We start from the raw sequence: 22834 nt of genomic DNA, 5'->3' as shown, positions 1-22834 counted from the left end.
AATATCCCATTTTGCTTTGTAATCCAACGTTTAGACAAATCTGTTTATCTTGGGCACATTCAGTGCTTTACTGTAAAGTTGATCTGTGTGCAGCAGAAGTGAGAGAGGGACCAATGAGCTGAAAGAGAACTCAATCAATCTGCTTCCTCCGTCTTTGCTTCAGTGCTTCATACAGGAAATCTATTGCTGTGTCAAGTTCCAGAGAAGAGGTTCTTCTGTTCCAACTTAGTAATCAGCCTAAAACACAGAGTGAAAGGAAGAGGCTGGTAGAAAGGGAGTGTCCTGGTGCTGATGGGCTAAGAGGATCCAGCCCGGAGCTGCTAACCAGAGAGAGCCCCACCATGTCCAGAGCTCCTTTCACACCTGTGGGGAGGCAAAGTACCAAGTAAAGGGCAGAATACGAGAAATCAGAAATGCCCCGCACTTGGAGAACTTCTAAACTATGGCTTCTACTGATTTTGACTGTCTTCTTAGTGCCCGGTAAGTCTTAATTCTCTGTGAGAGAGCGACTGGAGAATGGCCAGAAACGTGGCTCAGCTTTTGCTGAGTTTTCTTTGCCTTTCTTGTGGAGTGAGGCAAGATAATGCAATCATAGAGCTGGGGGGAGGGGGTTATTCTCAGATTTATTTCACTTTATTCTCCTCATTTTGCTCTTCGTCTTACTTATTTTACTTTGTATCCTACGGTACTATAGGTATCTCTATAATTCGCCTCACTGCCCACTTCCTTATTTCCCCGTGCCCCCCCCCCCCCCCCCCCCCCGCCCCATGCTTTTCTGAACGAGGCAGAATAAATCAAGTATTTTCTAGTAGGGATCCAAGTCATCTGGGTTTTCTTTGCCCTTCAAAAAAATTAAATAATAATCCCACTGCATTCAGGTCCAAAATGTTCACAGTATAAATTAGGAAACTTCATTGCTTTTAATCGCCTTCTGTAGCCAGGTGCTTTTTAAAATAGAATGCACTCACAGTTTAGTGGTGCATGTGTGAGGTATGTCTATTCATCTTTAAGACGTGTAGGCTGTAAAAGACACTTTCTGGATGAGAGGACACTGCAACATCTAGGTTCTCGTAGGAGTTGTAGGGCACTGGGGGCTCTAGGGGGGTGTCCTGGTTTCACTACAGAGGTTGGTAGGAGTTGGTGTGGGAGGGAGTTTTCAGGTTTCACTTTTAGTAAATGGGAGCAGCTGCAAGGGAACAGTGTAGTTGGCATTACATTTTATAATTTGATCATTGAAAAAAGAAGACTTATAAAATACTGCCCACCTTCCAGCCAAAAATCTGTTTTCCACATGACAGTCTTCCTGGTGAGCGCAAGTAAAATAACCATAGTGTATTCCTGTGCCTTTCTATGCAAATTTTCACATACTTTTTGTCCTTTGATCTGCAAAGCAAACCAGTGAAGTAGGCATGGAAGATAGTTTTCCATGTTATGAAGGTAGAAGCTGAGGCCTAGAGAGGTGAACTGATTTGTCCAACACCACTTGTCAATGGCGGAGTCACACCCAGTCAGGTCTGTAAGCATCACCAGGCATTTGAATAGGCTTATGCCTTTACTAAAAAGCACCACTATTTATAACACCACTGAAAAAAATGATGCCCGTGCTTGGTTATAAGCTTAGTGGACTACTTACTCACTTAAGAAAAATCAAGTGATCTAAATATTTCAGTAGTTGAGATCTGATTGTGGAAAGCAAGGATCCAACTTGGCAGGGAAGCCAGCCAGGCAAGAGACTATTATTCATGTCAAGTAACACTATGATTTTTGGGTAAAGGAAAAAAAAAATCAAGATGGAAATGATAATCTTGAATTGTAATGGCTTAAAGGTTTGAATTTTAAAACTATTTCTGAATAAAACTAGAAGATACTACATAAATCAAATCTCTGAAAGCTGTGCTTGTATAATTATAAAATTATTGAAATGTTTAGGATCGAGATACAAAAAAGCAAATTATATTACATGCAGAGATTTGCATGATAAATTCACCATGAAATAATTTAGAATGAGAAACGAACTACTTGGGGCATGACTTTATGTCTTTACTACTAATACTGCTTTGTTACTAATCCTGCCAAACAGAAATAACTCATTTTATTATACAAGATAAATTCACAAAGGTGCCTAAGAACTAATGACTTCAGGGCGCCTGGGTGGCTCAGTCGGCCTTCGGCTCAGGTCATGATCCCAGGGTCCTGGGTTGGAGCCCCATGTTGGGCTCCCTGCTCATGGGGAGTCTGCTTCTCCCTCTCCCTCTGCCCCTCCTCCTGCTTGTGTTCTCTCTCTCTCAAATAAATAAATAAAAATCTTTTAAAAAAAGAACTAATGACTTCAATGTAAAACATAGCATTTAAAAAATCTATTTACTTTTCTGTTAACTTATTTGCCTATGAATTCAAGTAATGTGGTAGCTGGTAGACAAAGTTTATAAAAAATACTTGAGGGGAAAAATTAAAACAATGTAAGTGGTACACTGTCCAGCAAGGCTCTCCAACTCTATGTCTGGCCCTCTTCCCTCACATTCTCCTTACTCTAGCCTTTAGTATTCTAGATTTTTTCTTGTGTTCAAATTATATTTTGCTATCCTAATCAATTTGATTCTACCTTTTATAAAAGTCACTGATATTAAGATCCTGATTACTAAAAAGGACTCCACTTTTTTTCTCCTTTGGCTAATTTTGTTCATTTGTCATTATCTTCCGCTAGAGGGCAGGCAGTAACAAGAAGAGGAAATAACAATTAAAACAGGGCTGTTGGTAGCTTGAGCAGGTTTGCAAAAGATGGAAAAAAAAAAAAGATGAAAAACAATTGCAAAAGAGAAGGGGTTTGTTTTCATTAATTTCAGTCCTGTCTTCCTTTTCTAGTTTGAGAGTTATGAATTCACATAATGTTTTCCTCTAAACATCTACACTTCAGCAATTAATAAAGCAATAAAAAGTATTAAGAACACTGAATTATTGGGCGCCTGGGTGGCTCAGTCGTTAAGCGGCTGCCTTCAGCTCAGGTCATGATCCCAGAGTCCTGGAATCGAGCCCCACATCAGGCTCCCTGCTCCGCGGGAAGCCTGCTTCTCCCTCTCCCACTCCCCCTGCTTGTGTTCCCTCTCTCGCTGTCTCTGTCTCTGTCAAATAAATAAATAAAATCTTTAAAAAAAAAAAAATCTTTAAAAAAAAAAAAAGAACACTGAATTATTTATGGTGTGTGTGTGTGAATAGTGCCTAAAAGTTATTAGCAATATAAATTAGGGAGATCAAGGTAAGATGAAATAATTGGAGAACATTTTAAATTGGTCAGTCTTGAAATTATCTATGAATCTAGTAAAATCCAAAGATGGGAGATACAGGGGGTTGGAGTTGTTGAAGTCTTAATGGAGGAAATGGATCTTGAATGATAAGTTTGGATAGGTGGGGAAAGGCAAATGTTCAAATTGAAACTGAATGTATTGTATTATTAAATGCCCTTTTGCTTCCAAATTTCATCCATGCATTGAATATTTTGGTGCTTTTCATTTTCTCGGTAAAATCTCAATCTCTGGGCGCCTGGGTGGCTCAGATGGTTAAACGTCTGCCTTTGGCTCAGGTCATGATCCCAGGGTCCTGGGATTGAGTCCCACATCGGGCTCCCTGCTCAGCGGGGAGCCTGCTTCTTCCTCTCCCTCTGCTGCTCCCCCTGCTTGTGCTCTTTCGCTCTCTCTCTCTCAAATAAATAAATAAAATCTTTAAAGAAAAATCTCAATCTCCTTTCCCTGAATTTCTAGATTCTTATATAACTCTGTGTTAGGTTTAAAGGTTTGTCATGAGGTATACTTTTTTTTAAATTTTATTTTATTATGTTATGTTAATCATCATACATTACATCATTAGTTTTTGATGTAGTGTTCCATGATTCATTGTTTGCGTATAACACCCAGTGCTCTATGCAGAACGTGCCCTCTTTAATACCCATCACCAGGCTAACCCATCCCCCCACCCCCCTCCCCTCTAGAACCCTCACTTTGTTTCTCAGAGTCCATAGTTTCTCATGGTTCGTCTCCTCCTCCGACTCCCCCCCCCTTCATTTTTCCCTTCCTACTATCTTTTTTTTTTATTAACATATAATGTATTATTTGTTTCAGAGGTACAGGTCTGTGATTCGTCAATCTTACACAATTCACAGTGCTCACCATAGCACATACCCTCCCCAATGTCCATCACTCAGCCACCCCATCCCTCCCACCCCCCACCACTCCAGCAGCCCTCAGTTTGTTTCCTGAGATTAAGAATTCCTCATGTCAGTGAGATCATATGATAATGTCTTTCTCTGATTGACTTATTTCGCTTGGCATAATACATGAGGTGTACTTTTAACCACTAGCTGTGTCATCTTTAAGAAATTGTTTACCCTCTTTAAGTGATAATTTCCTCATTTGTGAAATGAAGCAGATGTATGACACTTTTGAGAAATACAGAGTTTTCAGACAGGAAGGGCTTTAGAAACCTTCAAATTAAATCCTTTCATTTTATACGTGGGCAAATAAAGCCTAGCATTGTTCAAGGAATTACTAAAGATATCACCCAACTTTTTAGTAAAAGAACTGAGCCTGAAACTCATCCATAGTGTCAAACATAGAGGGTAAAAGAGATGTGGCAAGTGTGTGTGGGAAAATAGGAGATTCCTGTCTAGGAAAAATAAGTCAAAGCTAAAATGTGAGTCAGTTATTCCGTCAGTTAATAAGTCAGGGTGTGTCTGTCATGTGTCAGAAACTGTGCTTCCTGCTGGGGATACTTGAACAAGACAGACATAAATCATGCTCTCACAAAGCTTAGAATCTCAGAAGAGAGGTAAGCATTAAATAAATCATTACACATAATTAAATAATGTGTAAGAAGAAATAGAGGGTGACATGGAAATGTGTAATTGGCAAGTCTAGTCTGGTCTGTGAGGGTCAGGGAAGGTCACTTTGGAAGTGATGTTTGAGATGAAGATGAGCAGAAAAGAGCTAGGCCAGGAAGAGTTGAGGGACTCACATTCCAGGCAGGTCAAACAGCTTGTATGAAGGGCAGAGGGAGCTAAACTATGACTGCAGGGGTAAAAAAAAAAAACAAGGAGAAATCAACTGTATAGAGGTCCAGTTGGGGTTCTGGGAGTGGGGGAGAATGATGAGAAAAAGTGCAGAGAGAAAGATGGGCAGATGAGACTTGGGGGAATGTCTGCATTAATGTGGCTAAGGAGAAAGACGGGCTTGCAGAGAGAGTGAAGGAGACAGAGCAAACAGAGCGCAAGGGTAGTGGTAGAGGCTAAGAAAAGGTTTTTACAAGGAAAGGGAAGTGGTTAATAGCATCAAAATCTTCCAAACAACCTAGGGGTACCAGCCCTGAAGAATGGCCAAAAGTTTGACTTTCAAGGAGCTGGTGACCTTCAGAACTGTGTTTTGAATGGAAGGGTGTAGGAGCCACAGGATTGCTGGTTGAGGAGAGGGTGGGTGTGGAGGAAATGGAGGCTGTGGTCACAGACCACTCATTCTAAACGTTTGGCAGTAACAAAAGGAGAAAGGATCATAGCTAGAAGGAGAAAGCAGCATCTAATTTCTTTTCTTTCAATCAGCATGGGGGAAACCTGAGTGTGTTCAAAGGGTGTCATTTGAGAACATTCAGGGATTCAGTAAAGGTGCTTTTCCAAACTGGGTGTGTGTATATGTAGCTGTTAGTTGTTTAGTGATTTATTTTCTTTTTTATTGCCATTTTTTTTAGTTTGCCATGCAATGCTACCTTTCCCCAAAGGTTGAACTATTACGTAATACGAGAATATCTGGTTATGTGATCTTATTTTGTGCTATTGACAATTTTTCAGAAAAAATGTCCAAGTCAAAATAATGAAATCAAGTTATTTTTGTTTTCCAAAAAATCATTCCATTTATTGTTCATTGGCTCCCTCCTAGATGTTCCTCAAGGGTTATTCTAAACCAGTAAATAAGCTAGTTGAGAGTCACCTACAGAACCTAAATCATTAAAGATACTGTGATGTCATCTCAAACCTACTTAATCAGACTTATCAGGGTACAGAGTCTGAGATCTGGGCTTTCATAAATTTTTGCAGGTGGTTCTGATGGGAGCTTGGATTTAAACACTGTCCTAGGTCTTTATCACCCAAACTATCCCTCTTGTCCCTCATACTCAGCCAATGGCTGAGTTGATTTACTCAGTTGAGTAACTGAGTAACTCAGTTGATTTACTCAACTGAGTTGATTGATTTACCTATCATCCAATGTGGATTTCTTTAACTTTCCCAAATGATGACCTTTCTGAGGGTAGAGACCTTACCTCATGCATCCTATCACCCCCAGAGCTCTGCACAGCTACCTGACGCTAAGTAGGTACACTCTGAAAATGTTCGTCAACATGAGCTTCCTCAAAATGTCTGTGTTTGTAACCGCCCTTGCCCTTTCTGCTTCTCTCTTAGAGACTAAGTATTTTCTTCTTCTTTTTTAAGATTTATTTATTTACTTTAGAGAGAGAGAGAAAGCACAAGCTGGGGTAAGGGCAGAGGGAAAGAGGGAGGGAGAGAGAGAGAATCCTCAAGCAGACTTCTCACTGAGCAGGGAGCCCGACACGGGCTTGATCCCAGGATCCCAAGATCATGACCTGAGCTGAAATCAAGAGCTGGTCACTTAACCAACTGAGCCACCCAAGCGTCCTAGTATCAGTCTTTTCAAAAGCAAACCTCCACTTTGCTTTGGCCTCATTTCCTGCCGGTACCTCTGAGAGGATCCTGCTTTACCATCACTGTTGTAAATTCTAGCTCTCCCTCTTTCTATCTATAAATATGCTGTACTCTCCTCTACCGGATACCTTCTCCCTCCTCATAGTTCCAAATGTCACCCCATCTCTCTCTCTCAGGTTTGACATGAAAGGATGAAGCCCCTTGTCATTCTCCCATACTTTCAGGGTCGAAAATCTTGAAAGAATAAGTCTCCATGTATTGACAGTTGCTTATGCTTGTCTCCTTCCTGTCTTGTACTTGTCCCTCTGTCCTAACACTACTCTCTTACAGCCACTACAGGTCTCTGACCACCTTCTTGTTAGTAAATCATAAAGCCTCTTAGTCCTTAGTTTAAGACTTTTCCCACGTGATTTGTTTTCGATGATTCCTGTCTTGAAATCTCCTCCCTGGTTTAAGGCATTGCATTTACTTTCTTCTTTTCTTCATCATTTTTGCTAACTCCGCTTCTTCCAACAGATTCCTAATTATAAATGTTTTTGTGACTCTGATTTTGGCCTCTTCTCTAATTTCCACATCAGAGATGGCATTTTGGCAGCCCGTGGACTAGATCTGGCTTGCAGACACTTTTAGTTGGCTCATGTAATATTTTTAAAAATCTGATTTAGTTGCCAATACCTTAAAATTGGGAGATTTTTACCCAAAACCCCTGACCTAGTGTCTAGGGTTGCTGTGAGGATTAAGTTAAATTATGTATATAAAGCACTTAACACTGTGTCTGAATTTTACATTCAAAAGATGGTATCTTAATTATTATTTTGTGGTTTTCAAGTATCTTTCATAGATATTATTTCAAAACTTATTTAATTAGCCCTTAGAGATCAACTTTCTTGCTGTTCAGTTTTCTGGAATTAAAAACTATGCTGAAATTAATATTTTAGTACATATAGGGGCGCCTGGGTGGCTCAGTCGTTAAGCGTCTGCCTTCGGCTCAGGTCATGATTCCAGGGTCGTGGGATCGAGCCCCGCATCGGGCTCCCTGCTCAGCGGGAAGCCTGCTTCTCCCTCTCCCACTCCCCCTGCTTGTGTTCCTTCTCTCACTGTGTCTTTCTCTGTCAAATAAATAAATAAAATCTTTAAAAAAAAATATTTTAGTACATATATCTTTGCATATTGATATGTATGGATATTCACTATCCATTCAACACATTGTCCCTTGTGATCACTGATACACATTTGTACAGCATCTGTCCTGGGCTAGGGAACAAATCACTCCCTATTAACTAGTTTTAGACGATGTGATGGTAACTGCCTGAAAAAAAAAAATTAACCGAACAATATGGGTTTTATTAGCACTGTGTCCTGACCAACTGATACAGGCTTTGTGATGATATCATTTTGGAAACTAGGGTCAAATTTGTTATTTACCATAATTCTTTTTGCTTTCCAAATTTTATTCATCCATGGAATTCATTATTGGATTCTTATGCTTTGGACCTTGTTACTTAAACTTTTCTCACTCTTCCTTTTTATAAACAATCTGGGTGGGGCGCCTGGGTGGCTCAGTTGGTTAAGCGACTGCCTTAGGCTCAGGTCATGATCCCGGAGTGCCGGGATCGAGTCCCACATCGGGCTCCCTGCTCAGCGGGGGGTCTGCTTCTCCCTCTGACCCTCCTCCCTCTTGGGCTCTCTCTATCTCACTCTGTCTCTCTCTCAAATAAATAAAATCTTTAAAAAAAAATAAAAAAAATAAACAATCTGGGTGTTTTATTTTTCTTTCTGTGTTGTATCTGAAGAGTATATAGTTACCATCTAAGTCACCTTTCAGCATTATCTTTTAATAACTTAACCTTATCTTTTGTTGGCCTGTTCATATCATTGCCCATTTTTTCCATTGCGTTGTCCATCTCTCTCTTTTTTTTATTGGTTTATGTGTTTTCTGTGTATTTTTTGGAGGAAATTAGCCTTTTGTTTATCATAAATGTTCAAAATATTCCACAGGTTTTTGCTCGTCAACATTAGCTTACACATTTTTTTTTTCTTTTTTGCCATACAGAAATTTAAAATTCTATGGTCATCTTTTTCAATGTTTTCTTTTGTGGTTTCTGTTTTGTACCAGGGTTAGAAAAGTTTCTTTACTCACAGTGACAACTGTCCCAGTTTGCCTTGGACTTTCCTGGTTTTATTTTTATTTATTTTTATTTTTTTAAATTTATTTTTATTTTTTTTAAAGATTTTATTTATTTATTTTAGAGAAAAAGAGAGTACAAGCAGGGTGAGCAACAGAGGGAGAGGGAGAAGCAGGCTCCCCACTGAGCACAGAGTCAGATGGGGGAGGAGGGGTGCTCAATCCCAGGACCCTGGGATCATGACCTGAGCTGATGGCAGACACTTAACTGAGTGAGCCACCCAGGTGCCCCGACTTTCCTGGTTTTAGCACTAAACATCCTATGTCCTAGGAAACCCCTCATTCCCTGGCAAACTGAGATGTTACTCCATGTCCCATTTAAGATAAAAAAAAAAAAATTACCTATGTTTTCTTCTAGTATATCTATCTTCTATCTATCTATCTATCTATCCATCTATCTATCATCTATCTAGCTATGATTTCAGTCTTTGGTTCATTTTATTTTGTGTGAGAAGTGAGGTGGGAATCTGTTTTGTTTTTTTTTCTAAATGACTAGGTAGTTTTCCTAATACCATTTATCAATGATATAAATAATTATCCTCCCCCATATGAATTTGAATGACCACTGTTATCAGATACTAAATTCCTCTATGTATAGATTAAGCAACTGAGGTTCAGAGAGTAATCTGTGCTAGATTGCAGAGGTAATAAATGGAAGAGCCAAAATATTGGTCAATTTTCTTTAATTTTGGTGTTTTTCTGAATTTGTTCTGCTAGAACTTTGGGGTTTCCATCCAATATTTAGTTTATTGAACACCTAATTAGGTGTTGTCTGCTACTAAATTAATACCTTTGAAAATGTAAATCACTTCTATAAATTAAAGCATAATAACAGCATCATTGATGTTATGATACAAAGATCAATTGCTCACATTGTTATGTTAAAAAATGTAAGTACTAATCGTACTTTTTGTGTTTCTTTGAACTTATTATTTTAATTTTCTTTTATATTAACATATATATTGCAGAGTGTATTACATATGTGCATTTCAAAGAACAATTACACAGTGAATGTTTATGAAAGTTTATGTAAGTTCTACCTCCCAACCTTTGCTGTAAACTGTTATCTTTTGGGATAATCATTCCCTGCCTTTTTTTTTACATTTTACCATGTATGTATCCAGCCCCAAACAATAACAGTTATTTTGCTCTTTTGGGTTTTTTTTTTGGATTGCATATAGATGAAATCATACTGTGTATATCATTTTATTGCCGCTTTCATTTGCTGAATAGTATGTGTGAGATTTACTCATATTTAAGTTTGTAGTTATAGTATATTAATATAAATAATTTTTATCCTAAAATTTCAAATGCTTGCAAAATAGTTTTTTTTCCTTGAAAAAGTTCTGGTGCAGAAATAACAAATATGATTTAAGATAAGAAATCTCCTATTTCTTATTTCAGTTTCTTTCTTTTTTGGAAGGAAGGATTCATGATAATGGAAATACTAAGCTATAATATATATGAAGGAGAAAGTTTTCATTTTAAAAACATGTTATATTTCATATGGCTAAAATAGCAAATATTTATTTTTCTTTTCTGTTCTCCTTCTGTAGGAAGATATATTTGTCTTAGGGAAAAAAATTCTGAAATTATTTTATGAGACTAGCATAATAGCAAAAGATGAGATTCTCTTATTTTGGCCTTGGTCTTTCTTTTCTTTCTTTCTTTCTTTCTTTCTTTCTTTCTTTCTTTCTTTCTTTCTTTCTTTCTTTCTCTTTCTTTCTTTTTCTTTTCTCTTTTTGTTAATATTTATTTGTTTATTTGAGAGAGAGCATGGAGGGGCGGTCGGAGGAGCAGAGCGAGAGGGAGAGAGAAACCTAAGGAGACTCCTCACTGAGGGCAGAGCCCGATGATCCCACGACCCTGAGATCATGACCCTGAGATCATGACTCTTGGCTGAAACCAAGAGTCCAGTGCTTAACCAACCAAGAGTCCAGTGCTTAACCAACTACATCACCCAGGTGCCCAGCCCTGGGTCTCCAGATCCTCATTTTCTATAGTCCCTTCAGACGCGTGTTGTCTGCACATAATAGTACTTTTATTTAGAATATCCTTCCCTCTCTCTCTTTTATTATTGGTTTCTTGTCTATTGGATCTTGTATTAATTACCTATTGTTACATAATAAATTACCCCCAAACAAATATTTATTTTCTTGCAGTGACCCAAGCTGGGGGGAGAGAGAGAGAGCAAAAGCATACTGGGATAGAAACCACAGTCTTTTTATAACCGACTCTTGACACTGACATCCATCACTTTTGCTATATTCTATTCATTAAGTGAATGAGTGAGTCCAACCTACAGTCAAGAGGAGGGAATTTTACAGGAATGAATATCAGGAAGAGAGAACATTGGGAACCACCTTAGGGGCTGTCCACCACCTCAAGACTAGGATAAGTTGCTCAGGGTACATTTTTCACACTATTCATTTATTGCTATTGCAATTTCACATAATTATTTGTTTATTTGGTTAATGTTTATTGTTCCTAGTAGACTGAAACTCCATGATAAATAGACATTTATTAAGTGCCTAGCTACTGTAATTAAATAAATGACTATTAATATAGCTTCTAGTTGCCCTCCACCAGTCCAAAAGTTCTAATATACCTGATAGGGGGTCACTCAGGTGCCATTTGTATGAAAACTACTAGTGATCATAATCTGATAATAATCTTAGAAGGCAGAATACATTTCCTTTATTTCCAAAATTTATCATAAAATTAATGCATTAAGCTTCAGGCAGCTTTAGTAGAGAAAAGATTCGCATGAGTCTTTTATTTCAAGCATTCCCATTTGCTATTTATAAATAACAACATTTTGGAGAGAATTGGTGATGCTTTCAATTATTCCTACAGGGTAATACTGCTTTTAAATTATATATCAGAAATAAAATTATAATTTAGGCTCCCTCCTCCAAAAGTTACAAAGTTCATGGATTTTTTTTTTTTTTGGTTGGCTATCATGGACTTTCATAATTCTTAGATCCCAATGTGAAAACCGCTGCATTAGAGGAAGAAATATAGCCTATTTGGGTGACAATTTCTTTTCAGAATCTGTGAAAAAGGACACAATTTAATTCCACAACTTCTTGCTTGAATTCATTCGTAACTGTTGGGAAATAATACTTTATGTCTAACCTACATCTGCAAGATGCGGTTTTATAAAATGCAATACGAACATTCACTAACTAAAATGTTAAGTTTGGTATTTAAAGCTTTCTGGAGGCAGAGGTAAAGGTTGAAAGTAAAGGTTTCTGTATTGTATTGACTTTACCATACTGTTGATTAGAAAAAGTTATGTGCTTAGTGTAGCTAAAATAAAGGTTGTTCTAGCAGTGTAATTTGAGTTTCCAGGTCTTTGTGTGATTAAGATCTCAGCCTCAAAGTTGCATTTATTTTAAATGAAACCTTGAATCTTTAAGTGAGGTGTACTGCTTCTTTATAACTGGGTTTAATACCTCAGTCTGTAATGTGCTTTGAATACCTTTCATGAGTTATTCCCCATTCATTAATTTAAGAATGAGAGTCTATGTTTTGCAGAGGGGAAACCTAGAGCGTATGGATTCATTTAATTATCTAAAATGATTCAGAAAAGAAGCAGAGTGAGAAATAAAACTCATATCTCTAGTATTTTGCAGCCATTGCTAATCCAAAATTGTCTAGCACTATATTTGTTATAATAACTTGTAGAGTTTTGAAGTTTGAAAGCTTGAAACATCAAATGTAGAATGAAATAAATCTATTACTTGATTTTCCTTATGAAAAACATTAGGATATTTCCATAGATCTCAATGTATTGAAATGTATTTCAATATATTCTGTATTCTGTTTTTTTTCAAAGTGGTGAATTCATTCAATGTTATATAACAATAAAGATGACAAGTGAAGATGGAAAGACCATAATAAGCAATAAGAATGACTTCTAGTTAGTTATTAGCTTAGAGGCCCCAAGTTCTGTAAAGAAATGTCAAAAGAAATGTAAAAATGGAACTATACCACATGATTCTCTTTTGCAGATATATGGGCATCTTATTAGAGCATAGCAAATACTTTAGGCTCCAGTTTTGCCCCCAGTTAAGCATTATTTTAGCTTAAAATTCATTGTATTAGTCTCCTTATTGCTTTGTTTGCATTCTCCTCAAAGAACCTGCAAAGGAATGAAAGGGCGAGAAATCCTTAACTTTTTCGTTTCCCATCCCCGCACACTGGAAATAATACATGAATCTTAGCAACCCTAGTAACTATTGGAGGATGGCATAATCCACATTCTAATTAGGTTACTAGCAGTTACTTGACCCGGGGTTTTTATTGGGAGTGGTGAAATATCAACAATGCCTATCTCTCACTTTTTTAGTCAGGACAGCACAGCAGACCACAGGATATAAGAATAGATAAAAACTGTTTAACCTCACAAAAAACCATGTGCTCTTTCTGAGAGCCTTCCCCCGCCCCCCTCACTGGAGGAAGCCTTTGGAGCATGGCTTTGCACAGTCATGCCCATACAATGTCTGTGGTGTGGGTGGTGTGTGCTTGCTCAGGCTTATGACGATGACGATTTGGGAAAGGAAACTTCTGGTGCTCAAAGTGAGTAAGAGGTTTCATTTGTACTAAAATCACAAAGCAATCTTACTTCTACTGATGCTTTTGACTTAGATGGGAAAATTTTTTTAAACATTATTTTCAGTGTCAAGGGTTTTTCCATTTGTGTTTTGTTTTGTGTTTATTTGTGTGGATACATGTTCTAATGTTACGTGTGTTAAAATCTGATGTTTCTGATACTGTATTTAATTCAATTGAGGGGCAATTTATGTACCATTGACTGCATCCATTTAAAAGGTACAGTTTGATGAGTTTTGACATATTCCTGTGAATCATCACAAACAAGATACGGAACATTCCCATTATTCCCCAAATATTCCTCCAGGTATATTTGCAGTTCATCCTTGCCTTTGTCCCTATCTGTAGGCAACCACTGATCTGCTGTTTGGCACCACAGACAGATGAGCTAACATTTCATCTTAGTAGCAGTCTTTTTGTGTAGTGTATAGTGTATACTCTTTGTGTCTGCTTGTTTCACACAACAGAATGAGTTTGAGAATCCTCAAGGTTGCTGTGCGTTCCTTTTGTTGCTGAGTAGTATTCCATCATACGGGCGATTTATCCATGTATCTGTTAATTGATATTTAGGTTGTGTCCAGCTTTTGGCTGTTGTGAATGAAGGTGCTATGAGCATTCATGCACAAGTCTTTGTGTGGACATATGTTTTCATTTCTCTTGAGTAAATACCGAGGATTGGGATGGTCAGGTTGTATGGTGGGCACATGTTTGACTTAAAAAAAAAAAACTGCCAGAAGTTTTCCAGTGTAGTATCCACTACCACTGACAGTGTAATTATTGAAAATAGGTAAAGATTTTTTTTGCAATTATTTTTGTCGTTAAGTTATATTCCACTAGAGACATATAGTCAAATTGCTGTGTTTTGAAAGTCAGTTGGAATAACTGCTCTATACGTGGTTATGCAACGAGCAGTTGGGTTCATTTGTTTCACTTTGCTTCGTGATTTTAGTGTTTATAAGTAATTTGGTTATGCTTTATAATTATGGAAAATGGTTACATAGTTCCAAAGTCAAATCTATAAAATCGGAGACATATCATTTCTATACCTGTTCCTATTTCATCCATTTAGTTTTGAAATTATAAGCAAGGAAAGAAAGAACACACACACACACACACACACACACACACACACACCCCTCCCATCATAGCTTAGATGAACAGTAGTGTACTATATACAATTTTGTATATCCTACTTTTTCTACTTAACAATATATCTTGGAGATCCCTTCATAATAGTTTATAGAACTATCCCGCATTCTTTTTAAGAGTTTCATTATATTTCATTTGGTGGAAGTACCATAGTATAGAAAACTAATCCCCTATGAGTGGCCATTGGGTTATTTCTAAAAGTCTTGCTATTACAATGTTGTGATGAATAGTCCTGTTCATGTATTCTTTTCGTACTGTTGCCTGTGTATCTTTAGGATAGATTCTGAGAATTGGTCAGAGGAATGCATATGTAATTTTGCTATATATTGCCAAATTTCCCTCTGTTGAAGTTGTAACATTCTACATTCCCATCAGCATTATATCGGCATGCCTATCACTACACAGCTCCAAAGTACATTGTCAAATTTTTGGCCTTTGGCAGTCTAATAGGTGAGAAACGATATTTCTGCATAGTTCTGATTTGCATTTCTTTTACCATGAATGATGTATGAGCATCTTCTTATAAGACCTTTGTACTGCTTCTGTAAACTAACTCTCCATATCTTTAGTACAGTTTGCTGTAAGGCTGTGTTGACCTTTATCTTTTTAACCCACCGTGAGCCACCTACATGTCAGGGAGCTGTGCAAACCACTCTTCTAAGCACTGAGGATGTGGAATGGAAAACATAGATGAAAATCCCTGCCTTCATGGAGCTTACAATCTAGTGAGGGAGTGATGAGTTTGGCCCACGAATTTCGGCAATTGTCTCCAACCCTCCTCCTTAGCTTAACTATTCCTATTCCTATTCAGATCCAGAATTCATAATGCTTGTGTCCATATGCCATTATAATCCTGATTCTATTTTCTTGCCATTTGATGTACTCTTTCAGACCTTTGTCTCTCAGTGTTTCTCCAAAAACATGGCTTGGACTTGCTTCTTTGACTCTCTTAATTTAGATTAATTTGGGTAGTATATTTATCCTAGTGCATTTCTTAGGATCCAACCCTTGGTTTCTATTCAGTGTAGTAGGACCTACTTGCACAAGAATAATTGGGCAATTAGAGCAGCTTACAAGCAGGGTGGCCTTGGACAAATTGCTTCATCACCATGAGTCTACATTTCTTTATCTGTAAAATGACGTTAAAATACTTGTCACTATGGGGAGGCTGAAATAAATAACATATGCTAGTTACCCAAAATTTGTTCCTTGTGCAAATGCTCAAAAATTGTTATTTTAAAAACAATGTTTTATTAAAGAAAATGGTAGCTCAGAGGAGCAGTGGGTTCAAAATTTCTCTAGAAAAATACTGTGCACTAAATCTTACCCTAAAATGTTTCTCTTTGCCAGTCAGGTACACCCACTCTAGATGCACCAGAAGTGTATCATTTCCTTGTGAACACTTTCTAGGAGTTTTGTGCCCTCCACAGTGAGAACCTGCCAATATCCAGCCTCAATTCTAATCACACATCTGTTGTTTTGCACTTAATGGCAACACTGAACTATTCATAATTCTTTGAAAGTCCCAAGTAGCTTTCTATCTTCTAAATGGCTTTCTTTCTGTGTGCAAAAAGATTTCCTTCTGTCTCCCTGCAGAACTCATCTACTGAGATCCAGCCCAAATATCACCTGTTGTAGAGAATCTTCCCTAATCTTTTACCCTTGCTGTCTTAGAATTAAACATTTTTTCTTTTTAACTTCTGGACATTATGTTTGTTTCTATCATCACTCTGAAAACTTTACCTTCTAATTGTATAAATAGCTGCTTCCTTGCCTGGACCTTAAGCTCTTGGAGAGAAGAGGGCATTGTTTATTACGATGTTTCTATGCTTGGTGAGTACTTTGCCAGGAGTTGCTGCTCAAAAAAAAAAAAATGTTTATTAGCAATTCCTACTTAGAGTTTGCCTTACAAAATTTGAACTTAATAGACCATTGTCTATATGATATGATTTCAACAACACTTAGGAAAATTCTTTTTTGTTCCATACCAACACTCAATGAACATATCACTATTAAACTTTCTTTTTTTTAAATTAAATTTAATTTTTTTATGTTATCTTAGTCCCCATACAGTACATTACTAGCTTTTGATGTAGTGTTCCATGATTCATTGTTTTTATATAACACCCAGTGCTCCGTGCAGTACGTGCCCTCCTTAATACACATCACCGGGCTAACCCATCCCCCGAATCCCCTCCCCTCTAGAACCCTCAGTTTGTTTCTCAGAGTCCATAGTCTCTCATAGTTCATCTCCCCCTCCAATTTTCCCCCTTCATTTTTCCCTTCCTTCTCCTAATGTCCTCCATGCTATTCCTTATTTCCCACAAATAAGTGAAATCATATGATAATTGACTTTCTCTGCTTGACTTATTTCACTTAGCGTTTCTTGACCTACTCACTGGTGCCCGAAAAGCCTGTAATGGATGGTAAAACCATTTCTTTCACAATTGGAGCTGAAGTAAATGCACATAAGCCAGGAATAAGAAATACTGTGACTAGAATATAAAGACAGGAGGGTGGTGACAGACACTCTGGATCTAAAGCAGGGGTATGCCAAACAGGTAGGAAGTTCAAGTCAAAAGTTCATCCTGGGGTAGATTGTCCTGAGACTTATTGCCTGTCATAACTTATGTTTTTATTGGCAACCGCAATCCAAAAATGGCCTGAAGAATGTGAAAAAAGTGTGACTTTACCTAGGAGTCAGAAAAATACTAATGTGTATTCTTCTGATCACCGCATATGTCTTTTCAGGGTATTTGCGTGCAGGAGTGCGAAGTTCTGGGACACCAAGAAACTTAACGCAGCTGCAGATGGGTAAGGCCAATTACAGTTTGGGTAATGGTCATCCTTTAATGATAATTCTACTAGAAGCGTACTTGATGCTGGTACAGTTTTTATGTTAAGAACTTGAATTGCCTTATATGTAGTTATAGACTCTTGTTTAAAAGTGTCTAAATATAATATTGTTTGTTTTATGAAGAGTTCATAAATATTTCACTCTAAAATTATTTCTGTGCTTATCTAGTATCTTTTTCAAGAATGGTGATCACTAAGCAAACCAATGGCATGTCAAAAATTTTTCACTGGGTGTTCTACGCAAACAATGAATCATGGAACACTACATCAAAAACTAATGATGTAATATATGGTGATTAACATAACACAATGAAAGAAAAACTAATGATGTAATGTATGATAACATAACATAATAAATTAAAATTAAAACAGAACAAAACAAAACAAAACACTAATGAAGTACTGTATGGTGACTAACATAACATAATAAAATAAACAAAAAAATTTTTTCATACAATTTTTGAAATGTAAGTTACATTTTTCATTCAATATTTGAAATGGGTTTAAAAAAATAGGTCTTAGCTGATATTAGTAACTTATTGTCTGTGTTCCCCACTCAGCCGTACTGTCGCCCAAAGTTGCCATTATAGTTAACTTTTTCTTTATATTTTAAATTTTTATTTTTGTTATATACCTCACTTCATTGAAAAATAATTCCGGTGACTTCAAAATGCATTCCTGGACTTATAAATGTGCTTTCTAATTTCACTCAATTATTCGCCATCTAGAAAAATTAGATTCCTGGTCAACTACAGAATAAAATAAGTAAAATAATTATATAAACTATAAATCTAAAGGTTGGAAACAATGCAACAATGGTGCCCCCCAAGAATGGTGGGTTGAATGGTGTTCCCCCCCAAAGAAATATACAGCTGAAACTTGTGAATGTGGCTGCATTTAGAAAAAGGGTCTTTAAAGATGTAATTAAGTTAAAGCGCTTGAGATGAGATCATCCTGGATGAGAGTGGGCCCTAAATCCAATGACAAGAGTCCTTAGAAGTGAAGAGAAAAGGAGAGGACACAGGGAGAGGCGATATGAAGATAGACGCAGAGATTGAAATGACACATCTACAAGCCAAAGAATACCAAGGATTGCTAGGTGCCACCAAAAGCTGGAAGAAGCACGGAGGATTCTTCCTAGAGCTGTTGGAAGGAACACAGCCCTGATGCCATCTTAGTTTCAGACTCCTGGCTTCCAGAAATAGAAGCGAATACATTTCTGTTGTTTTATGTGACCACGTTGGTCGTCTTATAGTAAGGTAGCCCTAGGTGACTAATCTAATGAGTCATTAAGTTACTTTTCTGCTATAAATATATTTTAAAAAACACAATTCACGTTTGTTTCTGTCTATATATATGTACATTGTGAAAGTGTTAAATTAGACCTCTGATGTTAACAATGTAACAGTATAATCTTTCTGAACTTTAAAGAAAATTTGGTTTCAGATAAATAAAGAAATCACAGCACCATTGGTCAGAAGGTTGACACATTTGTTTTACTACTTTGGTGTACATGAAGCTTCAAGCAAGACTGGACAAGAACGCTTTCTATTTTCAATGAAGATACTTGATATGAAATCAGCATTCCATGGCAACTAGCTGCAGTGGAGATAATAAAACGAAAGGACTCATATATCAACAATTAACAAAGTTTAAAAAGTATTTCCAGTATCATAAAAGTAATTAGAGGAATATTTGTGAAAATAAGCATTTTTTTCTCTTCTGAAAATAATCCTTTTGCACACTTAAGAGTACATTCCGACTTGTGGGATTTATCTCTGACATGAGAGGTTGCAGGCATCTTGTCTGGGAATATCTGCAACTTCGTTCTTATCAGATATAACTAAAGCCGTGTCTGGATAGTATAGGATTCTATTAGAAGAACCTGGTCTGGCATTAAGTGATGTCTTCATAACTGATTTGAATGAAGTTTTCAAACACTATACTTTAAATCAAGAGTCAGTAAACTATCACTCATGGGCAAAATCCAGCCAGCTCATTTTTGTAATTAAAATTTTATTGGAAAAAAGCCATGCCCATTGACTTATGTATTATATATGGCTGCTTTCTTGCTGCCATCGTAGGATTGAATACTTTCAATGGAGACCATATGGACTGCAAAACCTCAAATGTTTACTCTTTGGCCCTTTATGGAAAAAGTTTGCAGTTTTTGATTTTTCTCTTCCAGTACCCCCAGCCCACCTTACTTCTATCCCTTATTCCTAATACAACTTAGAAATTTCCTTTTGACACTTCCAAATGGAAACTACAATACCATCATCAAAACTACCCACATCCTAAATTTTCTCTCATTATAAGCCCTTAGTCTTGGTTGTTGGTGAATTTGACAAAGGAAGAAACTGTCAGACCTTAGACCTCTAAGAAGCCGGGTGTGATAGGATGGGAGAGGTCTGGAAAGGCTAAGTTATACCGTGTTATAAAAGAGCTTTTAAAATCTAGAATATCTAAGTTATAGCTCAATTTCAGTAAGCCCTCTGAGGTCAGCTCTGACTTATCTGTTTCTGGAATAGATTCTTGAGCCCAATATGAGCTAAATTTAATCGTTACAACTTCATTTTTCAAAAAAGATTTTATTCATTTATTTGAGAGACAGAGAGCGCATGAGCAGGGTGAGGCGCAGAGGGAGGAGCAGGCTCTCCGCTGAGCAGGGAGCCCAATGCAGGACTGGATTCCGGAACTCCAGGATCATGACCTGAGCTGAAGGCAGACGCTTAACCGACTGAGTCCCCCAGGTGCCCCACAACTTCATTCTTTGCCTTCTTTCCAGACCAAGCCAATACAACTTAGTTGCCTAAAAAAGCCTAATTATTTTAGAGGCCTAACTATGCTTACTTCTTAGACCTTTAGTGAATTTCTTTGTTTATTTTTTAATGTGGTAGAATTGGGTACATTAATTAGAATGGGAAGCAAGAAGTACATTTTTATAAACAGAGGACTCATAAAATGCTTATTAAATGGTGGTCTTATAAACCCAGAGGAAGAACTTTATTAGGCTCTTAAATCATAGAAGTATTATATTTCATTGTTGTTTTTTTTAAAAAAACAATACTTAAATGGGAATTCTCAGAAACCAAGTTTGAAGTAGATTAGAACTATTTGATTGTCAGTAACTCTACAGAACGCAAGGAAAGGAATACATGTTGATCTCAGGAACTATACACAGAAACTTGAGCTAGGTGAAGAATGTCACTTCTCTCTCTGTTTCTGCTTCATTCTTCAGAAGGTAGATGTATTAGTCAGGGTTCCTAGGAGAAACAGAACAATGAGAGATCTAACTAATCTATCTATCATCTATCTATCTATCTATCTATCTATCTATCTATCTATCATCTATCTATCTATCTATCATCTATCATCTATCTATCTATCTTCTATCATCTATCTATCATCATCTATCATCTCTCTATCTACCTATCTATCTATCAATGTATCTAGAGAAATATTTATTTTAAAGAATTGGCTCACATGATTGTGGAGGCTTGGTGAATCCAAAATCTGCAGAGTGGGCCAGCAGCCTGAAGACCCAAGGAACAGTTGTAGTTTGAATTTGCAGGCAGTGTGCTGGCAGAATTCCTTTTTCAAGGTCAGTTTTTTTCTACTAAGGTCTTCAACTGATTGGATGAGGCCCACCCACATTTTGGAGGGTTTGTTTTACTCAAAGTCTACTGATTTAAGTGTAAATCTCATCTAAAAAATACTTTCACAGACACATCTAGGATACTGTTTAACTAAATAGTGAGGAGCCATGGCCTAACCAAGGTGACACATAAAATTAGCCATCGCAGTAGGAAAAATGAGGGAAAAAGAGGGATGAACCCTTCTTCTCAAACTGGTTCCAAAATTCTTGAGAAAGTAATCTGATTGGCAATCTTACTTAGGCAAGTAATCTGATTGGCATCCAAAATTCTTGAGAAAGTAATCTGATTGGCATCTGGGTGAGGTGCTCACAACTGGATCAAGCAACTTTAATCTGGGGGTGTCATGTGGAGAAAGCACTATACTCAGCCCAGCTCATGTGAGGTACCCATGATGGACCAATCCACTGTGACTAAGAAAGTGATGAAGTCAGGCTACCTTGTACAAAACTGTTGTCAAGTATACAGTATGGTGTCCCATAAATGGAATCATTGATTAAGGGTTTCTAACATAATTTTCAAGTGTTAACATGTTTTTCCACTTGATGGAATAACTTCTAATTTCTGTTTTGCAAAGCTTTTTGTGGAATTTAGTTACAGTTAACTGATTTTCTATCATGGTGTCTGTAAGATTTGTGGATACATAGTGGCTTGCACTCCATTTAGGCACCTAAAATTGATTTCATTTACTTTTCTTTGAATATTTTCTAGCTACAACAAATAGGTCATCTGTGGAAGGAAAGCAGAGCATGCTCACACCTCCTGTGGAAGGTAATATGCTTTTTAATTTTTTTCTAGAAGCCAGAACTAAAGGGAGGAAGTGTGGAACTTCCTTAGAAACATAGTTGATGGTCTGGTCAGGGGGCCAGCCTTGAGCCCAGTTGAAGAGTATGGTGATCTGAATGCTGCGGTGTGGGGGACCCTGAATGACCCCGGTCCTCCTCCCCCAAAGCAGTTCAATTCCATGGGAAGATTATGGAGCTCTCTCTATCAGGCACTGTGCCAGGCTTTGTGGGGAGCACAGAGATGAGCAAGGTGAGCTAGACTGCCGAAGCGCCCTAAGGGGGTTCAGTTTTGTGGGGGAGCCCAGAAATAAGCACAGATGCCCTATAAAAGAGAGGAGATAAGCCCTCACATCAGGTGTGCCGGGGATGTAGAGGAGGGAGAGAGAGCACCAAGGCTCTGAGAAGGCTTCAGGAGGATGCAGCATGTGAATTAGCTCTTGAAGGAAGAAGAGCGTTTTCATAGACAGAGGGTGCTGTGTAGGCATCCCAGACTCCAAGAACCATTGAGGGAAGACCTAGATAGGCACTTGTGCTTGCTGTTTCCTTTCTGAAGTGTTGGGGCGACACAGGGATGATAAGGTTGCCAAGGTGAGTCAATGTGAAAAAGAGGGCTTTCAAAGCCAGTACAAAGACATGTAAGTGTTGTCTTCAGGCAGTGAGAGATCTCTGAGGGGTGTCAGAGTGGAGAGGGTCACCCCTGTGTTACAGAATCATGTACCTGGCTGCAAGGTAAGGTATGAGCTGAGGGGAGGAGAGTTTTGACACAGAGACAGATGGTAGGAGGCTTCTGTAGTGATCCAGGTGTGTGGTGATGGGGTCTTAAACTAGGGTAAGGCAGTGAGAACAGAAAGGAAAAGGGATTTGTCTATGTGCAGAAGGCTGCAGGAGA

At 37.7% G+C, this 22834-nt stretch overlaps 1 long non-coding RNA gene across 1 annotated transcript; it reads left to right on the top strand.

Moving 5' to 3' along the window:
* The first annotated feature begins 257 nt into the window (after nt 1-257).
* On the top strand, nt 258-21935 carry LOC116633676. Its single transcript, XR_004299763.1, has 3 exons — nt 258-480; nt 17400-17462; nt 21872-21935. It is a non-coding gene; the product is annotated as an uncharacterized LOC116633676 (long non-coding RNA).
* The last annotated feature ends 899 nt before the right edge of the window (nt 21936-22834 follow it).

This window comes from Phoca vitulina, unplaced genomic scaffold (assembly GCF_004348235.1).
Source record: "Phoca vitulina isolate PV1807 unplaced genomic scaffold, GSC_HSeal_1.0 scaffold8, whole genome shotgun sequence".
Taxonomy (NCBI): Eukaryota; Metazoa; Chordata; class Mammalia; order Carnivora; family Phocidae; genus Phoca; species Phoca vitulina.
Note: the sequence above shows the minus strand (reverse complement) of the source record. Positions and strands in the feature narration are given on the sequence as shown.